We start from the raw sequence: 9,704 nt of genomic DNA, 5'->3' as shown, positions 1-9,704 counted from the left end.
ACTATTTACTAATATAGAGCTATTTAACGCCAAAAGCATGGAATTGTTTAGACAAAATCGTATCAAACAAAAAAGAGCATATTTTAGTTTGAAACGCAGTATAGAAAAACAGCCAGCCCATAATAACACTGCCATTGGACACAGCGCTGAACACAACCAACGCGGTCTCATTCCTATAAAACATCAACCCACTTTGCATAAACGTCACTGTCGTTGTTCATTTTGTCACCAGAACGGTTAGAAGAAGCAACGAGGAAGACGTCAACATGGGGAACCTCCCAGGCAGACGCAAACGAAAGGTAGGCCTACCGTTTTATTTACAAAGCAGACTAACTGAAGACCAGAGCTGAGTTGTTTAAAATGTATTACAAACATTCACTGTTCATAATTATAAAGACCATAGTGGCCCTCTCCGTCGTCAAAGTTGCCCAATGCAGGCCTGGGCTAAACTTATGTCACTTTTTTTTGAGGCCTAATAAAAGTTACACTAGGCGGCGGGTGCATAAGGCTAGGGAAGGCTTAGCCTTCCCCTAAAATTATGCTGGGTATTTTTTTTTAATATATATAATATATGTGCGCAGCATTATAGAAGGCTATTGTGTGTGTGTGTGTGTGTGTGTGTGTGTTGTCGCTGCCCCCTGGTGATCGCTGATCGGCAACTGGCCTAATCAGCATATGATTGAATGACTACTATTGGTGTCTGTAAACCTCGTCCTTCCAGTCGCTTTGTAGCAAAGAGTAGCGCGCGCTGGTTTGTTTTGGGAAACAGCAAAACGCAAAATGTATTTTTCAAGGCAAAGATAAAGTAGCCTAATTCAGAAGAAGAAGCTGTGAGTCGGCTGTCAGAACTCAGTGCCCGCACGGTTCACAGTTCACACCACTGCAGTCTGCAGCAACACTGACACGTTCAGCGGAGTGGCTGCTGTCTCTGTGCCGTCTGTGAAGAGCCATGAGCCGCGACTCCCGGAGGGGCAGCAACACCGCCGGGTAATCTACACTGACTGATTCGAGACGTCCAAAAGTCGTTGTCTGTGTATAGGCTAATTCATTGGTAAAAGTATGCTAAATAACTCATTTTTAGACTATCTGGGAAAGAAAGAAAGAAATAAATCCGCGGCGGCGGCCTCGCTTCGCTCGGCCGCGAGAGTCCCCCCCCCCCCCCCCCAACGCAATTCTATAGCCTACCCAAAGGTAAAACGCACCCGCCGCCTGCAGCGATATTGAAGTGTGAGATTACCATAATGAAAATAAATCTTAATCAAATTCAAGGGCTTTAAGGCACCCAGAGAGGGTATTAAGGATTGTGTATAAACTGAACCCAAATGGACCATAGCAGGTGCATTTTGGTTCCATTTGTACTCTCAGAGCTATAAGTTGACGTTGAGTTTACGCTATATATAAATAATACTGAGGCATTGCACGGGGGTCGGTGTCGGCGTTGTTTTTGGCAGCAAATTTAGATTTTAGTTTTAGTCATAGTCTCTTGAATGGTTTTCACTTAGTCTTCGTCACATTTTAGTCACCTGGAATGTGTTAGTGTCAGTCTAGTTTTAGTCAACTAAATGTCATACGATTTTAGTCGACTAAAATGTGTTTTGGCTGGTCTTGATGCTGTCGTAATGACTGATTTTACACTTGCTGAAAATAGCCGACCTACAAGCTCACAATGCGACACGTTGTGAGCTTGTAGATCAGCTATTTTCAGCATGCAACTAATTGTAGAATGAGTTATACTGGATGTCTTGTCCACTAGTCCCTTCCTAACATTTTATTCATATAGTTTTTATTTGTTGACGAAATTGTCAGTATATTTAGTCCTAGTTTTAGTCATCATTTTAATTTAGTTTCCATTTAGTTTTCGTCTGTGGAAGAAGGTAGTCGACGAACATTCTTCGTCTTGGTTTTAGTCGACGAAAACAACACTGGTCTCAGTACAGGGCCGGATTTAGCCAGCCCCACTAAGGTGGGCAGACAGAATTTGGGGTGTCAAACCACCAAAATGCATAGAAAACTATATGCTATCATCATCAGTTCATCTATCTTCTCTTTGACCAACAGTATGCTAACCCAATTGCCCTTCCTGCCACTACCTCTGCATTTACCCCGGGCTTGGGACAACTTGTGCAACACAGGAAATGCTTTCTCGTATGTCTTCATGGGTTTAGACACAGTGGCCAGGTCTGTTTCGTTTGGACAACATAAGTTCCCTTTTCAGAGTTGCGTAGTCTGTTCCAGTTCCAGTAAGAGCATGCAAAGGCTCCAACAAGGTTGAGTCTAGAAATCTCTCAGAATAGGGTACAAGGCTTGATATGGTATGATATGATTATGATACTATTGACATACTTTTGACTCCACTATACCTTTCTAAGCCTTATATTTCAAATAGTGAAACTAGCAGATCAACAAACTTGCAGTTTCTTTTTTAACGTCTACATTTTAATATAGACAGAGTTTTAAAGGCCTGCTCACTTACATTATTGTAAAAGAAAGCACTCCAGTACTTCAACTCACGTACACATTTGACAGATAATATTCCACTTGAGTCGTACTTTGACTCAAGTACTGGGGTTGGTTTGTTGTTGTTGTTCATCCATGTCTATATATTTGTTATAGATTTCTCATTTGCCAAGATGACCAAGTTCTTTTTTCTTTCGTGCAACATGGTACGACGGTAGGGGGTTAGGACACGTGCCAGTGTGGAGAAGGAACTCTCACATGAAGCTGAAGACACACCAATTACAAGGGCTGTCACATACAACTTGTGCAACACAGGAAATGCTTTCTCGTATGTCTTCATGTGTTTAGACACAGTGGCCAGGTCAGTTTAGTTTTGGATAACATAACTTGGCCAACATTGGCTTTGCAACAATGAGTTCCCTTTTCAGAGTTGCGTAGTCTGTCCCAGTTTCAGTAAGAACATGCAAAGGCTCCAACAAGGTGGAGTCTATAGAAATCTCTCAGAATAGGGTACAAGGCTTGATATGGCTGTCATTAGGTCTAAATTCTTCTTTGAGAATCTGTTTTCCAGCTCTGAAATGGCCCTGTCGAGGATGCTGAGCAAGGATCTTTTGAGAGACTGAGACGGGGTGATGGTGGGGTTATCGGTATCTGTATAGCTGGAAGCCCTTCAAGGACCTCTGGGGTAGCCCCAAACCTCACTTTGACCCCATATTATTGCTTATAGCAGCTTTAAGTAAAAGTAGCAATACTGCAACATATACATATTCTGTTAGAACTAAAAGTGTGGAATTCAAAATGTACATAAGAAAAAATACAAAAGTATTGGCTTAAAAATGTACTTACAGTAGGCCTACCAAAAGTAAAAGTAGGCCTACTAAGTAGGCCGATAAACTTTATTTTCTTTGTGTTTGAGCATATAGAATTACTCCTGCTTCGTGGATCTGTTGCTGGAGGCGTGGTTATGTGTAGGAGGTTTTCGACGCGGCTCATTTTCTTCAGTGGGTGCTCTGTGTTGTGTTCTGAACACTTCTCTGTTACACTTTTGCGGTATGGGTTCATTGTTGGGTCTAAAAATGCTGCGCAGTGCCCACCCAATCAGAAACGCTACAGATATTTTGTGGCATATTTTTGGCAAAAAAATAAAGGATCCCCATAACTTTTGATTGGGTGGGCAGGACGCACGTTTGGGTGGGCTGTGCCCACCCCTGCCCCCCCCTAGAACCGGCCTTGGTCAGTAGGCTATATGCATGCCAAACTGCCCTGTCTTTTCAAACCGGGTCTTGCCCTGAAAATGAATTCATTTTAAACTCTCAAGAGTTAAGGGTCCATTTGGTTACCCAACTCTCCATCATTTAGCTGCATGGGGACCACCTGGAACCGCCTCAACTCAAGGACCGCCGGTGGTCCCCGGACCACTGGTTGAGAACCACAAAAACAATGCGCCCCAGCCTGGTGCCCTCAGCCAAATTCCAATACCGCAACTTTCACACTCGCTCACTCTCCTCGCATCCTACGAAGGGCACCTATACGGACGGCTGCAATTCGAAACTGGCCTCTGTAAAATCTGAATCCCCCCCACCCCCCCTTTTTCCCCTCACTGTATATGTTTCTTTTCCCTTTTTGCTTCCTTTATGATGAATTCCTGTTCTGTTCTTTAACTACATGGAAGTGTCTATTTGTATGTCTCTAAATGTTTTGATGAATTAATTGAACATGGTGGACCCTGTTGTAAACAATTAAGTGTAACGCTTAATTGGGTCGTCCACTCACAGTTAACAGTGTCTGTATTGAGTTTGTGCTTAAAATGTACTGTAATTCTACAAACTGTTAATAAATATTTCAATCAATCAATCAAAACTCCACTCGCTCCTCGTCTCCTCCCCCAGCGAGGAGGAGAGGATTCGATGCGAGGACAGAGTGTGGTGGTCACTGCATGGTGCCTCTAGAATCGGAACGTAGGCCTACTACGCTGTCATTTCAAAGCGACGGCACATTTCGCGATCACCTTTGACGTGTATCAATTCAATTCAATTCAAAGGGCTTTATTGGCATGGGAAAATATACGTTTACATTGACACAGCTGGGGATCACTGGAACTCCGATTCGAACCCAGAGCCGTAGTAGGCTACAGTCTAGAGAATATTTATTCATTTTGTGCATGTAACCGAGGCCAATGTGTATGTATTGTTAACATGTGCAACAATTAAGGCTATTTATTCCTGAAATAGTGAATAAGCGCCAGGATGCGCACACTTTTATATAATATGATTGTGAAGGGAATTCCTGGCGTGCCCCGCAGCCCGCGTTCCTTTTGGCTCGTATAAATCACCCCCCCTCCTCCGACGGTCTTTGCAAATAACGGACACTATAACAGGAATTATAGGTATAGTCTCTCGACTCTGACTGACTTACATATTCAGTTCAGTCCACATAAATAAATACATTTTTGTCACCGTCATTCATAGCAGTCTGTCTGTGCATTCAGGCATGCACATGAGAGAAATCAACTATAGCTTTTGAGGTGCGCACAATATTTCCTATAATTTATATAGCCTACTTTTATTATGCTTATATCACACAACGCAATAAAGCCAAGTGGCTTGTTGTGGTCCTTTCACTTTCACATATGTATGATAGGCTACTTTATCTTTCTGAAGCTCTATTAATTCAGCGAAAATGTGTCTCTTCAACAAACGGCAAAGCTTTTTAGTTTTATGTGTGTACGGCGGGGTGGTTGTTTAATGTTTATACCGCTGGATCATCTGGATGTGCCTCTGTTTTGTGGCGCACCAAATGAGCTTCAGTTCATAATGCCATTGCTAAATGTTTTATAAATCAATCGGATTATCACACATACGATAGAGCTGCAACATGACAAAAACAGTTGGCACTGAGCCATCTCGTTAAACCCAGCTGACTGCGATGAATAACCTAATCATTATAGGCCTAATCAACGTCATATAGTCACCAACCGATCCATATAATTCTGTAGTGTATGATCTGACCACGCAATATTACAGTCCACTGCAGGCTACAGGCTATTTGATTTACAAAATGATTAGTATTACAACCGCCGTCCCTCGGTGCGGCAGCGGCGCTCCTCGTTATATGTGCCCGATTTAAAATAACAGATCTCTAAGCTGTCGAGACACGCCATGAGCGTGAGGTGCGTGGATGGTTTGTAAACTTTGTAGGCTATGTTTGTTCTTTTGGACACCGAACGGGGACGATACTTGGGGTCTTGGACATATAGCTTCACTTCAGAGGAAACTTAAGGGGAGCTAGTACTCACCACCACTGGAAATGGAATCCATTAGAATGATAATGGAAATGGTACATTAACAGTCTAACGTGAGCTACATAAATCCTTTATTTCGGCGATAAGTCCATTGAACTCCGTTCTCACTCTCACACAGACACACACTGAAAGAAAAAAAAAGAACGCCACTTTAATGCATGCGGCCACTTTGGCCAGCATTAAAGTGGCGTTCTTTTTTGTCTTTGTCGGGCTTTATAGGGCTTCGGGCCTAACATTATGGTACTTTGTAGGGTATAGGGCCGAGCTTCGGTCTGACCCAGTTAGGGCCGGGCCGGGCCGGGCTTCAAATTTCGGCCGATGAGAACTCTAGTGTGTGTGTTGGGTCAGCGACTCAGCCGGCCGGCAGCTAGTGGATGGGGGTGGGGGGTGCATAGTATGGGTTTCATCAGTGTTTTCTGTGCCACATGTGGAGGAGGCGGACTTATGTCACTGGAGAAGGACAAAAACATGTACACGTGATGCGGAAATCCGCCGCGAGGAGACAACATACCCCACCGAGCTGCACCTGATGTACACTCGCTCTATGAGGAGACAACACACCCCACCGAGCTGCCCCTGATGTACACTCGCTCTATGAGGAGACAACACACCCCACCGAGCTGCACCTGATGTACACTCGCTCTATGAGGAGACAACACACCCCACCGAGCTGCACCTGATGTACACTCGCTCTATGAGGAGACAACACACCCCACCGAGCTGCACCTGATGTACACTCGCTCTATGAGGAGACAACATACCCCACCGAGCTGCCCCTGATGTACACTCGCTCTATGAGGAGACAACACACCCCACCCAGCTGCCCCTGATGTACACTCGCTCTATGAGGAGACAACACACCCCACCGAGCTGCACCTGATGTACACTCGCTCTATGCGGTCTCGGAGAGCCCACTCAGCTCCTCCACTCGACTCCACTCTCCTCCTCGATGGAGCACTTTAACAATTGGAACGTTAACCATTTCCGGGTCACGCTGAAATGACCCCGAGTGATCGAGTGGGAGTGAGCGAGTGGCCAAGATTTTGTGTATTGGAATTTGGCCCTAGTCAACTTGCCCCGCCCCCAGCCTGGTGCCCTAGTCAACCTGGACTCGGCCCCGCCCCCAGCCTGGTGCCCTAGTCAACCTGGACTCGGCCCCGCCCCCAGCCTGGTCCGAGCCACTGTTAGCTTCCTAATTTATGTATATGATTCATGATGACTATTTAAGTATTTATTGTATGTATGTATGTATGATGTATTACCATGCCTTTGTTCTTGCTTACTGTAAATCGCTCTGGATTAAGAGCGTCTGATAAAGGCCTACATTGTAAATTGTAATGGCATTCAATGTTTGTGTTTACACAATGTTTGTGTTTACACAAACCCTCAAAGCTGGACACATATAGGAGGGGCCCCTCAAACAAATAGAAAGGCCTCCTCAGTTGTTTGTGTGTCTCATCTAATCTGTTCTCTTCTATGTTCATCTCCAGCATAAAGCTCCAGGCAGAGGTAAAGGTGAGCTGATAATGTCTTATAAACTGATAATGTCCTATAAACTGAGTATTGTCTCTATGAATAGATGTCTTATAAACTGAGTATTGTCTCTATGAATAGATGTTTTATAAACTGATTATTGACTTTATTAATAGATGTCTTATAACCTGATTATTGACTCTATGAATAGATGTCTTATAAACTGATTATTGACTCTATTAATAGATGTCTTATAAACTGATTATTGACTCTATTAATAGATGTCTTATAAACTGATTATTGACTCTATTAATAGATGTCTTATAACCTGATTATTGACTCTATGAATAGATGTCTTATAAACTGATTATTGACTATATGAATAGATGTCTGGGCCACTAACATGTATACCAAAAAGACAAATAAGTTTGAAGAAAAATAAACATTGTATATTGGGTATATAATGTCCCAGCCGGGTAAGGCCTAACACTAGTAATACAGTCCAGGGCCGGACAGGCCACAGGACGTACCGGGCATATTCCCGGTGGGCCGCGATCGACTGCATGCCATTCTGCCAGTGCCATGCAATGTTGTTCTGTAAAAGTGGTGGTGTTATTAGGGTCTTGTTTGTTTGTGTGTGCCTCGACAGAGCGGGCGGTAGAGTTTCTGCTATCTGCACGCTGGTTGTGGTGGGCCGGCCGGTCTGGGCCAAATTTGCGTGTAAATGACCAGGCCGAACTTTTGTCCCAGTCCAGCCGTGATACAGCCAAGTGTTATGCATTTAGTAGATAACATAATAACATTATATATAATCTACGACAATGTATCTAAATAGATCCCCTCATTGTTGTAATACGTGGATATGTTGTTTTTGGAGACCTCCCCCTGGAAGCCTTCTGGATAAACTGAGGGTTTAAACACTAACATGTATATCATAATGATGATGGTTTTTGAGTTTTGGGGTTATTTGGCTGGCTGGCTGGCGGGCGGGCGGGCGGGCGGGCGGGCGTCTGTTACCAGAACCAAGACAAGGATGGGACGGTTTCAAGGGTGTTTATTGATCAAACTTAAATAGGGAGCAAGTCAGACTCAACGTACTGTAAGCCTGGGAGGGCAAAATAATGAGCAGAATGGGATTCTTGTCCTTGTCACTGAAAGAGAGTTCCATTAGTTCAGGACAGAAAAACATACAGACGAGCACTGTCGGTGCGCTCCTCCCTGGAGGCGTGCTCTAGTAGGTAGCTCCTCCCTGGAGGCGTGCTCTAGTAGGTAGCTCCTCCCTGGAGGCGTGCTCTAGTAGGTAGCTCCTCCCTGGAGGCGTGCTCTAGTAGGTAGCGTAGCTCCTCCCTGGAGGCGTGCTCTAGTAGGTAGCTCCTCCCTGGAGGCGTGCTCTAGTAGGTAGCTCCTCCCTGGAGGCGTGCTCTAGTAGGTAGCTCCTCCCTGGAGGCGTGCTCTAGTAGGTAGCTCCTCCCTGGAGGCGTGCTCTAGTAGGCGCACAGTGTTAACTTTCTTTTTCTCTCCCTTTGGGGACACTCACCTTGTCGGGGGGGGGGGGGGGGGGGGGGGCGAGCGCGACTCCACAATACAAAGACTTCCACTCTTTGATAGGTGGTTTCACTTTGTTGTGTTTTGAAAACGCCATTCTCATCAAAGCGGACCCCAGCAAGCGATACGTTTTTCTGCCGTTCTCATGAACATCATTCTCGTGTAAAGGGGGTCTTAGAGGGAAGAAGACATTTGGTGTGGAGGGAAATACTGGCAGTTTCACCACCAACAACAACAACTACCAACCAATGTTCATTCCACTTATCTTCAGCGGGTCACTTTGTTGACCAACACCGGGCAGCGCTCATTCAGAGAGTGACCAGGCTGAATCCCATCCTGGATCTGCTCCTTGAGAAGAGGATCATCACCACAGAGGACTACAATAAAGTGAGGTCCAAGTCCACCATTGAGGAGAGGATGAGGGAACTCTATGCGCTCCTGAACTCCAGCACGTCTAAAGACATTTTCCACGAATGTCTTGAGACACACGAGAATCTCCTTCTAGAGGATCTGTGAGTAATTGTGATTTAAATTAATTTTCTATGAAGTTAATACAAGTTGTACACTCACTATGCTCCACAGTCACACGTTGATCCTGATTCTTAAAAGGATCCCTGGTTAGTTATAGAGGGCATTAAGTCTTATTAGCCAGAGATCCTTTTAAAATAGCAGTGTTATTTTTAGCCAGGATGTTCATAATCATGACAGGGTTGTATTTTTTCATTGTGGTGCTAATGTTACATGTAACATGCATTGTGATGCTAACGTTACATGTAGCATGCATTGTGATGCTAACGTTACATGTAGCACACATTGTGATGCTAACGTTACATGTAGCACGCATTGTGATGCTAACGTTACATGTAGCATGCATTGTGATGCTAATGTTACATGTATCACGCATTGTGATGCTAACGTTACATGTAGC

At 44.4% G+C, this 9,704-nt stretch overlaps 1 long non-coding RNA gene across 1 annotated transcript; it reads left to right on the top strand.

The window, feature by feature from the left end:
• The first annotated feature begins 240 nt into the window (after positions 1-240).
• LOC308320874 lies at positions 241-9,181 on the top strand. Its single transcript, XR_013964568.1, has 3 exons — positions 241-299; positions 7,249-7,273; positions 9,048-9,181. It is a non-coding gene; the product is annotated as an uncharacterized lncRNA (long non-coding RNA).
• Positions 9,182-9,704: the final 523 nt, after the last annotated feature.

The sequence above is a fragment of the Protomyctophum bolini genome (assembly GCF_963924005.1).
Source record: "Protomyctophum bolini genome assembly, chromosome: 9".
Taxonomy (NCBI): Eukaryota; Metazoa; Chordata; class Actinopteri; order Myctophiformes; family Myctophidae; genus Protomyctophum; species Protomyctophum bolini.
This window is presented reverse-complemented; position numbering and strand designations above follow the sequence as displayed.